The sequence below is a fragment of the Periplaneta americana genome, chromosome 16, assembly GCF_040183065.1.
Source record: "Periplaneta americana isolate PAMFEO1 chromosome 16, P.americana_PAMFEO1_priV1, whole genome shotgun sequence".
NCBI classification, from domain to species: Eukaryota; Metazoa; Arthropoda; class Insecta; order Blattodea; family Blattidae; genus Periplaneta; species Periplaneta americana.
This window is the reverse complement of record NC_091132.1, coordinates 150,612,251-150,625,473: the sequence shown is the minus strand read 5'-3', so window position 1 is coordinate 150,625,473 and position 13,223 is coordinate 150,612,251. Positions and strand designations below refer to the sequence as shown.

At 34.2% G+C, this 13,223-nt stretch overlaps 1 protein-coding gene and 1 long non-coding RNA gene across 3 annotated transcripts in view; both read right to left on the bottom strand.

The window, feature by feature from the left end:
• Nucleotides 1-12,082, bottom strand: part of LOC138691312 (uncharacterized) — a 54,205-nt gene extending 42,123 nt beyond the window's left edge. The window contains exon 1 of one of the 2 annotated variants that reach the window (XR_011329816.1): nt 9,703-12,082. This is a non-coding gene — a long non-coding RNA (uncharacterized lncRNA). The remainder of the gene's footprint in view (nt 1-9,702) is intronic. The other variant, XR_011329815.1, reaches the window with a different exon arrangement.
• LOC138691317 (zinc finger protein ZFP2-like) overlaps nt 1-13,223 on the bottom strand; it is a 499,579-nt gene that overhangs the window by 160,766 nt on the left and 325,590 nt on the right. The gene's annotated exons all lie outside the window — the stretch shown is intronic.

Below are 13,223 nucleotides of genomic sequence, written 5' to 3'. Positions count from 1 at the left end.
CATAATATTATATTACTCACCACTCTATAATGGTTAATTAGTAAACCAACATCTTTAGTACGACTTGTGGTTTGTGGGCCATTCCAACTTAGCACCCTTCCTCATCAAAGCGAGAGTCCTTCTATATTAGGTCACCAAAACATAGTGTTAAACCTATAAATAACATTAACTAACAAAAGGTACCAGCGCATTAGTTGCAACAACTTCATCAAATACCAGATGAAACTGTAGAAATAATTGGAAAATTACAGTATGATCATTTGGTCCTTGTAACATCCATTTTTGTCCCGAGATTAATTTGTGTACCGTTTTTTTTATTAGTGAGTATATATTAATTACTGAAATGTAACAATTTTGGCCCAGAGTATATACACTTTCGTGCAAGCATAATTTTATTCTTTTCGCTAGTTTAATTATTATGGCACCAAGATAACTAAAATACAATCATTTGGTCCAGAGAGTATTCATTTTTTGTGCTCAGATAATTCTTTAAAATGTTTCTAAAATAAGCATTCTACAAATCACTCCAAACAAATATTAATACACAAAGGATTTTGTAGGATCATAATTTTTTTATTTGTCCCTGTTATGTAAATATAAATCTAAATGTAAAAATAATCAAATGAATCTCAGGTACAATTGTTTTCCTTTCATAGGAATAATGTAAATAACAAAGCACGCAATTCAAACTTCCCAGCACATAATATTCTTCCACAGATTAAGCACGAACTATATACATGTGCATAGTAATGAATGGTTGTATCGCCGCCATATTGTCCACAGAAGGCGTCACGAACGAACAGATCATGTTTAGATAAAAACGTGAATATTACTAATATCGAAATATGACCTTCTTCGACAATAATTTCTATTATTACTGGCACTGATAAAGCTTTCTTCTCGTTCGGCCCAGGCCCCCAAAAACACATTGATCAGCTATATGCACATGAAAATTTCCAACAAAATTTACTAGATAGGCCTACTTACATTAGATGTCTCATCAGCAGGTGCAGTTATGGGGATTCGAGCCCCTACAACCGAGGCTGCGCAGAAGTTTAGAGTAGGGACAAATTGAAGCTTGCGTCCACTGCCTTGCTTTGGGAGAAGCACCAGCTAGCAGATGGGAGCACTATACAATGCTGAATGTTTAATTTATATGTTTGGTGTCTCTTATAAATCAATCTGAATGGATAAATGAAAAAAAATCTTATTAACATTTAAAGCGACTACGTTAAAGACATAATCAAGCTTAGTTACCGTTAGTTTGACATGAAACGAAAGAAAACTGTAACAATTTGATACCATAACTAAAGATGTTGTATAGTTATTTGACAACATATAGAGCGAGCAGAAATACAAATGAATCGGTCATTTAAAAAATGTCGTGAGTCAAGAAACTGAAATTTTACAGGAGAAAGAAAAAACTACCTACAGTGTAAACTACCTAATTTTTAATTCTCATACAACCGTCATTGATTAAAAATATTGCATTATATATATTATATATTTTTCATTTAAAATTTTTTGTTTGGCATAAAACACATTTTCAAAATCAATGACTCATGACCTTTTTGCAATGAACGTTCACATTTTACCAATTAATAAAACATATTTTTAGCAAATAATGTTCTAATTACATAAATTGTTTAATGCACCAATATACAATGAAGGAGAACACTTATGCGTACTATTTTCATATTATACAGAGTGATTCACAGGGATTTACCGTCCTTTACGGAGGTTATTTATGAAGACAGTCTGAACAAAAAAAAATGTAATATGCGGTAATCATAGTTCCTATTCTCAATATTTTCAGTTACACTAATTTAAAGTTGTTTGTAAAATACGTTTTTTCTTTAGTATGAAGGTAAAAGAATAATACAAATAGAGAATTAACCATTCAGAAGTAGTAGTTCTTTAATTGGCAAGTTTTATGAAGCTAAAAATATGCTCTGAAGTCCTTAGTTGCTTCGTACAGACATCTTTTTCTATTTTTAACTAAAAAAATACATTATTCTAACACACTTATGACAACAATTATTACAAATCACACCATTTCCACCGACTTAATTATTTGCAATTAAATTTTGCATCCTAATTTACAGTCTTGGAGAGTTTGCAACACATTTTAAAAATATGTCGCCGCATGCTTGTAAACGGCTACGTAACTGCATACGGCTAGCTTTGATTTCCATAGTGCTCGTGCTGGCTGCTCACTGCACGCTGACCAAGATCACGCCTTCATAGCAATGCGTTCAAATAACGAAACGTAACTCTGTAAATATTGAGAATAGGACCCATGTTTATGTGACATATTTTGCTTAGAATGTCTTCAGGAATAAGCTCCGTTAAGGACGGTAAATCGTCAATCACTCTGTATAGCTATATTTTATTTAGAACAAGAATGAATTCTAATGAAAATCTACACACTTTGGATAGAAGATAGATTGAGAAAGTAGTTTTTTTGTTTGTTTGTTTTTAGTCCTCCTGATCATTTTCAACTTCTTTTCCTCCTTGTCTTCGTCTTCCCTGAAGTTGATCGTAAAACTCTGTATACTCTGCTGGAATATATGTACTTCTTCATCTTAAGAATGTTCCCATTTTTTTTTCATTGCTAGCCACCTGTTTTGAAGGATAAGCCAACTCTGTAGGAAGTACAGGATTCTTGTTGTAACTGTGAAGGAGATTGAATTTCTCTTTGCCGGCACCATCGATGAACTGTTAAGATTTTATTTGATCAGGGCAGCTTGTATTCAAACGCCATCCACTTAGAAGGCGAAAAAGACATTTAATGTATCTTGGGAATTTTTCCCATACTTTATTCAGAGAGAAAAGTCTTCTTGTAATAAATAGACCAACATCGCTTAAAGTCCAGTACAGGCACAGCATCAATGGTTTCTACTGAGAACTTACATAACACCTTTTTGACCATAATAGGCCTATATTCCTTAGGTAGATAGACCCTATCATAACTTTTTATCAGTTTCTTTACAGTCCCAGAATCCCTGTCGTTTGGTAGGAAGCTGTGACCTCTTATTGGAAAGAGTAATGTCATATAATTTGGAATCACTTTGTTGTTACAGTGAATAAACAAAAGCGGATCATTGTGTTGTTTTTATTTTGACTGGCGCACCTGTCAGACAATAATAGATGCAGCTCAGTTATATTCTGTGGAATATGCTTCTGGATGTAATGAAACAGAAATAAACACACGTCATTTTCACCTTTGTATGCTTCTGCTCCATAATATACATACTAGGTTCAAAAAGTTCCCGGAATTTGTTAGCATCATAGAAACAACGTACCTTAAACACTATTCTACAGAATTCCCTTCAAAATAGTTGCCTTCCGCAACTACACACTTTTGCCAACGCGTGTAGAGTTCCTGGAAGCAGGCCTGTAAGCCATTTTGTGAAACCCGTCTTAGTGCTCTCGTCGCGTTTGCGATAACCTCTTCAGCATTGAATCTCCGTCCTTTCAGATGACTTTTCAGACGGGGAAACAGAAAGTAATCAGGTGGTGAGAGATCAGGAGAATATGGTGAGTGATCCAAAGCAGTTGTGTTGTGCCTGGCAAGAAAATTCTCTACAATAATTGCGCGATGAGCAGGTGCATTGTCATGCATAAGGAACCAGTTGTTTTCTACCCACTTTTCTGGACGTTTCCTTCTCACTGCGTCCCAGAGGCGACGGAGGGTTTCTACGTACAATTCTTTCGTTACAGTACGACCTTCTGGAATGAACTCATGGTGCATGAGACCCTGAGAGTCGAAGAAAACTTCCAAAATAACTTTGCTTTAAGTGTGCTTAAATGCGACAGGCTCATGTCAGTAGATTTACTGGCATATGAAAGAACTCCTGCGGGACAAAATTCCGGCACATCCGGCGATGCTGATGTAACCTCTGCAGTTGCGAGCGTCGTTAAATAAAACATAACATTTAAAATAACTTTGCCTTTGGAAGTGTCCCTAGGAAATTTTTGCTTCCGAGGAGATGTTTTCGATTTCCACTCAGATGACTGTCGTTTAGGGACTGGGTCGTACAAGTAGCACCAGTTTCATTTTGTTTAAGAAATCACCATCTTCATCAGCCATACTGTTCATGTCCCCAGCAAAACACAGAACTTGATGTTTGTACTTTGCTCTGTGGACATAATTACAAAATGCGACGAACAAACGAAACACTATGATAAACAATTGCCTACAACTCAAAACCAATAATTGCCATTATCAACAAACCTTAAGGAAATGACATCATGAATGTTACCAACAAAACAAATGTATAATATCCCTTGTTATATATTAATACGAAAAATGGTAGTAAAATTCCGGGAACTTTTTGAACCTAGTAGTATATAAAAATGTGAGAGATTAGTTTTTTTGATTATGTATGCCAAACACATAACTGTCTCAAATAGAAAATGTTCTATACAGGAATATTTGGCAGCGGAAAATTTTGCATAAAATCAAAGGTCAATCCACAAACATTATTCCCTTTTAGACTAAGTTCAGGAATTTGATTAATATTGGCATACAATTTTTTGGACTTTCTACGGTGAACCATCAATTCTGCTATTGCAGCTCGCTTGACAGACTGCAAGATGGGAACTGCGTATTTTAGCTGGTAAAACTTGAAGAATCGGATTCTGACATCTTTCCACAACAAAATCTTACCTCAAATATGGGTATTAAAGTTGAAATGAAAAGGATATAGGAAACACTATTAATTCCCGCGAATGAACATTTTGAATACAGACTACAGATTTAAAGTCAGTCATTGCAAAAAGGTCACGAGTCAAAGACTCATGACCTTTCTGCAAGAAGTGAAAATTTCAAGGTTCGATTTCAGCACTGTCAGACGGGCAGACATTATTGCTATTAATGGACGCTTAAAACGGGCTCTTGTTCTTGACCCTACTATCCGTTTCGAAAGAAACCTAAATCAGGCCACCGAAGTTGATATTGAGAAGAAGTCCATATATGAACCTTGTCTGCCTTATCTTTCTCAAAAGTACAGTTTATGGTCAGTTTAAAAAGTTTAAAATATGATTCTCGGGAGGAATCTGGGATCCATTTTCTAAAATATGTTCCTATAAGTGTAGAAAGATTGTACAAGTGTTCTACTTCTAGAGCACATTGTTTTCTCACGATGTAAGAGTGGGTGGTAGTATGCCATTGAACTGTCAACATCTGTATAATCGCTCTTTCACTTAAGCGGCATATTTCTATAATCTCAGATGATGGTATGATAAGACTCCCATTATTCTTTCGTTAAAAAAATAAGAGACATTTTGTTTACTGCTGGTAGGCTACGTACCATAAATTGAGACTCCCATTATTCTTTCGTTAAAACAATAAGAGACTTTTGTTTACTGCTGGTAGGCTACGTAGAAGGGTTCCCCGGAACAACGTTGTATATCACTTTTCACAACTTTACAGGAATTAAAAAAAATGTATAGCACATATAAAACATTTATATTTTGCCTCATTTTGGCCAGAAAATGTTTTTAAGCACTTTTCGTCTTACCTCAGATAATTTGTCACTTTCAGGTTTTCATATTTCTCATACAAGAAGCCAAAACCTATAGCTTCCCTGGAATAATGTTGTATATCACTAACATACACAAAACGTTGTATATCAAAAGCATTTTATTATCACATTTTACACGCAGATATAATATTTACACTTACAATAAAATGTCATACAGAAATTTTGCAATAAAAAATTGAGCTTAAAGACAACTAATCTTTTTCACTATATGCCCAGACTGGCATGATTTATGCAACTATAGTAGTTAGACAAGAACTTATATGAATTAAACTACAAAAATAAAAAAAAAAATAGCGACCATTCAAAGAATATACCACAAATTAATTTATACAGTAAAGCAATAGGGTGTTATTTTAGAATCTAGGTTCAGTATTTTTTTATTTTAATGGTAGTGATTCATAAAATCCACGATAACATGGCTTGAGATATTCATTCATAGCTATTAGATCCTTTTTTTTCTCAGCTGAAATAGAGAGCCATTCTGAATACAATGGAGGGAAATTTACACTAGGTTTGGGGAAACTAATTTGTGCCTGGTTACCCCGTTTCTTCTTCAAGAGGGAGTAACGATGCCATGACTGTAGCACATTGTGACTAGCCCTCACAAAAATTGCCTCTGGGTCATCTGAACTAAGCTTTAGCCACATTACATGAGTTATTTTCAGTTCAGGATCCCGCTGCATGTCTGATTCTATCTGACTTAAGCCTAAAAAGTCTGCCTGATACATCTCTCTAACAGTGAAAGGTCTTAATACACATGCCTCACCTATTACATATTTCCATTCGCCTGGTACCATTACATCAGCAGTTCTTTTCTTTTTTTCTATAAGAGCAAAATCTCGGTCGCAGGGCAAAAAACTGTGCCCTGAGACCAGAAATTTTTGCTCAATTTGAGAAAAATAACCTGTATGTATTAAATATCTGTACAATGCAATCATTCTCCAATTATTATTCTGTCCTATGCAACGGTCTGACCACACAATGAGTTTTCTTTCCTGATTAGGAGATAATACTTCAAATGTATCTATAATATAGTTTAACATGCAAGATGCAACCTCAGCTGATCCTCGTTTTGCTAGACATTCATACCCTCTCACTCTCCTTTACCCATATTATGTATTGCTAAGTTATAACAAGACAACTGTCTTTGATAGTATACACTGGAATGTTTTAAAGTGGGACATGACAAGACCTGCTGTAAATCTTTACATGAAACAATAACATTTTCATTTGTCTTAGCTAAATCTGTGTCCCTTTTCAGCATTCCATAAGCTGCTTCAGCTTTACAATGATGGAGCTCACTCTGAACCTAAATGGCCTTCATTTGTTCATCGGTATCTGCTGCAGCTAGCTTAATGAATAATTGATCACAATATTTGCATGTGTCGGACCGTGGAACACCAAATGACAAATTAAAATCAGATCTGAAAACATCTTCATAAAAATGTTTGCTCACATTAATATGAGGATATTTTGTCTTAAATAACATATACATTTTACATACATTTAAGTCTGCAGCTAAATATTCAGAATTAGTTTGCTTACGGCTGTAGTGGCTTATTTGTCTAGGAAAACTGTCAATGTGTACCTTTATCATATCTCTCAACTGATCTGAGACAGCATGTGGGCGGTTTGTGTGTTTACCACGCTTATCTGTAGGAATTTGAATTCCTTCTTTCATTTTACCCTGAAGAACTTGTAATCTTCGTGCTGTTACAGAAAATATATCACATAGTGTTTTCATACACACTTCAATTTGCTTATGGTCCACTGTAGTGAAATACCTGAAAGTACATTTTCGTCTTGAGGTTTCATCACTGTTATTTCCTCGTCTTTTCACTGGGTCCATAATCTGTATGCACTTGTACAGGAACTGAGACTGCCCATTGTAGTAGAAAACATAGAACTCTTCAAATAATTTCATTTTTTGTTGAATGGAAAGCATAGCACAACCCCTCTTGAAGCATCTTTTAGGGTTGCATGGACGCCACTGTAATATAAGGTAAAATAATACAACTAAGAGCAATTACTACTGAATTTAAGACGTTTATCTAGTAAGTGATGAAATGCTGTGGATCAAAATATACGAAAAGCTAATAGATAAATCAAAGATACCTAACCTATATTAACTTGCATCTAGTTAATCGATATTATTCACATTCTGTTTTTCCTTGTATTATAGTCGTATCTACACAGGCAAGATATTATGTAGCTTTTAAGAAACATAATTAATTAATTTCACCAAATAGAACCAAACAAAGAAAAAACATACTATAATACTAGCACGTGATTGATATACAACATTCTTCCACTTACCTCAATTGGATGTGATTTCTCTTCGATCTGTATTCCTTTTTTTCGTTGTATATGGTTTGCCACTATTCCTTAGGACTTTCCTTAAATTACAATTCCATTTTTCGGCGTTCACTTTACATTTCTTCCCTTTATTATTCGCTTTTAGTGCACTTGGAGAAAGATAAATGTTATTCACATCCGCCATATTGCAATGATATACAACGTTGTTCCAGGGAAGCCGATTTTTTAAATTCTACAAAACTAACAACAGATGGCATAGTAACATAATGCTTGCATCAGTGAATTCTAGTCCTGATGTACAACATTTCTACATGGATAACTCAATTTCGCCCAAAAGTGATATACAACATTGTTCCAGGGGACCCTTCTTAGTGTAGAAAGATTGTACAAGTGTTCTACTTCTACAGCACATTGTTTTCTCACGATGTGAAAGTGGGTGGTAATATGCCATTGAACTGTCAACATCTGTATAATCGCTCTTTCACTTAAGCGGCATATTTCTATAATCTCAGATGATGGTATGACAAGACTCCCATTATTCTTTTGTTAAAAAAATAAGAGACATTTTGTTTACTGCTGGTAGGCTACGTACCATAAATTGAGTTCTTTAGGTTTATTACACCATATTTTTCTTAATGATTTAACAACTAAGCCAGCAATGAATACAATCACATTTTGACAATATTGTGTCATTGACAATGATGTAAGAATGAGGGAATTGCAATCAATGTCTGCAGTAGAAGAGTCATATCGCCTCTGATTCTCAAAGCACTGAGGATTATTATCACAGTGCGTTAGGTGTTTGGAAAATACCATTGGGTATACTGTATATACATTTTTAGCGGACATCCCTCTCTTTGTAATATAATTTAAATAAATTATTTACGTATTTTCTAACGTATATAAAAAAACATAAGTAAAAATATTCCATGTATTCGGTTATAGCAAATAGAAATAAACTAACAAGTCTATTTACGAGCAATATAAGGCGTTTATATTTAAAACAATGCTTAGTTACAATATTTAGATTTACTTCTGTTATTTTATATTATACGTTAGAAAATACGTAAATAAATTTAGTTATATTACAGTGAAGGAGGGAATCCACTAAGAAAACACCTAGGCCTATATTCTCAATGGCATTTTCTAAACTCCGGATGCTTTATAGAAATAATTATTCGTTCTCCCAAAACATGGCGTCGCGCGAACCTGCGCGAGAGGTTTCAAATTTGAACACGACACCACGCCAGTTGTGTGTCTAGATATAGAACTACAACCTCTTTGCGAGGATTTTACATCCAATCGTTACTAGGTACAGCAGGTGAATATTATTCGTACTACGCAACTCTTAAAGGAAAAAGTGGAGCATTCTTTGGTCGAGTTCTGTAGACGTACCAAATAAAAATCGATATGGCTCATAAACATAATTTTTAGTATATAAGAAACATGAATAATATTTTATCGCTCTTAAAGATAAAATTTAAAATAATAATAATAATAATAATAATAATAATAATAATAATAATAAAATAGAAATTTATCCGAAATTTCAAACTGTTAAGTCTGTAATACACAGAGAATACGTATAATAAAAAATCTGAACCTTATTGAATAATTAAGTACAAGTTTTAAATGTGAATATGTACCAGAACCCCATTTTTACAGTAATATGCAAAGAATTTACAGTAATACATGTCTCTAGAATAAGCCGATGTACAGCACAATGGATTGTAATCGATGCAGGAAGTTTTTCGATGTCGTTTACTCCTACCTTTTTGTAGAATACAATAAAATAGAATATTGCTCACTGCTCATTGAAAAAATCACATTTACATACCTCTTTTCGGCTGTCAAATTTAAGCACTGGTGATCCAGGACAAAAATTAGCATAGAATAATACGACCTGATACCGCAAATTTATATTATATTTCTTACAAAGTGTAATTAAGTTAGCTTGATAGCAATTCACATAGAAGACCGTGACACGTAGGTTTCTTGATTACTTATGTCCAGTAATGTCAAAATTGTAAACTGAATGCACAATGACAGTACCTGTATTCACTTTCATCCTGCCAAAGGTTTTCCTAAATCTCGAAGACAAATATCGGGATGAACCTTAAAATAAATGACCACGAACCAACATTCCTTTACCCATAAGGACTCCGTTGATTTTGCAAACAATTTTGATCTGCCTTAGCTTGTACATTACCCTGTTACTTAAGCGAGTTCGACTTTATTCGCACAGGGGACTTTAACAGTTCTGACTTACAAATCCAAATGTTTCTTCTGGCGGTCTTGGCTCAGCCTTCGAACATCACACTTGTCATATGAGCGAGTTTACTGGACTCCACTGGCACTGTGAAGGGACAAAGTACCTTTTCAATGTGCAGACTTACATCTTCCGGCGTTTCTTGTGATCCTTAAGTCAGGTTCTCTAACGACTCCTCCTCACCGCTCTTATGTGGTAGCTATTGCGTTACGTCTATTTTCGGCTGTTTCCCCTTCAACATTATTTTTTCAGTGGAGCAGCGAAACCACACTGAGACAAGTTGCGAACAGGGTTCGAGTTTACATACTCAGTTTTTCTCAGTCCCAAATTCCCTTGCATTTTTGTTTTTTCCTCCCTCTCCCTCTCAACTCAATTCGCCCACGGCTATATACAAATGCCGCAAAAAACCGTGACGTGTTACTACCATAGCATTGCCACTGTTGAATTGCATCTCTCTCTCCTTCTAACTAATATGGCAAATGGATGTTTAGGCGAAAGAAAAACTTCTTTGAATAAAAAGTCTCTTGAATTTTACTATTATTATGGCGAAATACTGTGCTGCATTCGGCTGTAAATCAGGAGTGGATGCAACTTCTGACGAAGGAGATTTTTCTGACTGTAAGTTTAGGTTTGTCATTAGCAGTAGAAGCAGTGCATTGGGGTACGAAATTGACAGTTTTTGTCTGTTCTTATAGCAAAGTTCACAGTATCATTTTCTGAAATCCTTTGACGTATTACAGAAGAAGAGAGTCCAGGGAAAAAAAATTACCGAATATAATCATTTTGAGGTCGATTTATTGCTTTAAAATAACAATTTTTACTTAAGACTTATGAGTGTCTGAATACCGGTACGCCTATGATGAGCCACAGATTCTCCACATTGCTGTCTTGTAGCAGCAGGTAAATATCTAGTATATATTTGATTACGTTGATATATGCTGAGCATTGAGAATATCGTAACTAAAGCAATTTCATAACTGAGCCATTCAGAGCAGAAGTGGTGTAAGTCAAATCTGGGTAATGTGAGTTAAAGTAAACATTCTGTAAAATACAGGACAAAGCAGCAATTAATATGTCCTTCGTGCTCATGAAACCGTCTAAATACTGAAATTAGTATATACCCTTAAATAAATTATATTATTATTATTATTATTTTTAGTATTTTATTATTAAGTTAAAGCTGGTAATTTAGACATAATGGCATCACTAAAGTGTTATAAAACAATATAAATGAAAAGTTCTGAACAAGGAAAACCTAAATTCCATTTTTTTTGTTTAATATAGCTAGGAAAAATTGAAAAAAAAAATCACTTCATTTCTATGAATAATTTCGAGGGAAAAATTGTTCCGGGGCCGGGTATCGAACCCGGAACCTTTGGTTAAACGTACGTTTAACCAAAGGAACAATTTTTCCCTCGAAATTATTCAAATTAACTTCACAGGGAGTTATTCCTGAAAGCTTAATTTGCACTTCATTTCTATATTTATTCGTGTGGAACTTCTTGCAACTGTTAAGTATAAGCCTTAAATGTGTGTTTATTTTGTGAATAGAAAGTATCTTCATTAGTGCAGTAAAATTACTTCCTATTGAAGTGCACCGCCAAAGAGAAGAATTCCAAAAGTAAGTAATGAATCCGGGAAACAATCGCAGAGATGTATCGACTACCTGATTAATGCAATCGACTTTCATTAGGATTTGATATACATGGCAATATGGTACCAGGACAAATGGAATGAAGCAATATTGGCGAATTATTGCTGATGCATAAAGAGGGATCCCCCGAAGGGCATCAAAACGGTGCGTTTCGTGCGACATTTTGAACGTCTGAATTGGTATAAAAATTTTTTGGTCGGGAAAAAGCACATAAGTAAAAAAGTCGATTTTTCTGTTGTACCTCAGCACATAAGACAAGTATTTTTTTTCTAATATTTGAAATGATAAAATTTCTTGTATGTTACACTGAAAATGATCTTATTTTGACCAACATACAAGAATTTCATTATTATACTTAAATTTAGTTAAGAGTAAAATAAAAAAAAAGTCACTTTAGAAAAATTCATTTTTTTGACCAAAGAATTATTAATAATAATTTATAGGAATTAATATATTATTAAATTAAATATATAAAATAATATTTAATACTGGAAACTATAATAATTATTAATAATGTTCGGGCTCATAAACAATTTTATAATCTCCAATGTTATATTACGGCATTACAATATATTGTAATACTATTATTCAGTACATTATTTGCCTTTCCTGATATTCTTGTTTAAATTTTGAAATTTTCGACCTTATTTTCAAAATATACAGAAAATCATGGCGTGACAAAGAAAATCTGAATACAGGCCCGGAACCAACTACTTTCAGTACTTAAACTATCGTATTGAATTTATTTCTTTAATTATAATATTTGTCAACTTTCACATTTTTTCACTTTTATTTTCAAAATCACAGAAAATATGAATACAGATTCGGATTCAAGGCACTTTAGTTAATTAGAACAATTAATTGTAGCAGAAATGTTTTTAAATGCATATCAGTGTAATAATAATAACAATAATATCTCAAATGGATTACATCTCCCCAGTATGTATGCGAGCTTGCCATTGTAAGTAACCTGAATCCAGACAATTCTTTCCACAATAGCGCTGAGGTGTAAGTTATAAACCTGTGATCTTGTTAGCGTGAGATGTTTGTCACTGGTTCCAACTCTCATTAGTTCCAAAATCGGAGCTGCGAGAAAGCGCCATTTCTGCCGATACGTGATTCATAGCGGATGTGATGTAGGTATGTATATGTAACAAATCTGGAGTGGAAACGACTGCAAATCAGAAGATTAACTTGAAGGACAACAAAACGGAGATCTAAAGATTTTCGTGCCAATCAAAAGGTTATTGACAGTAAATCATTGATATTAAGGCTGCAATGCAATCACTGTAGTTTTCCAAGATAAAGTGCACTTATCTTAGGTAAATATTATTGAACGCGCAAAAATTTTCCGATAAAATAGCTATTACGAGTCACAGTGAATTTCCGGAACTGTCACAGTTCAGACCTGTGAGTACGAAACATACAGCCATAC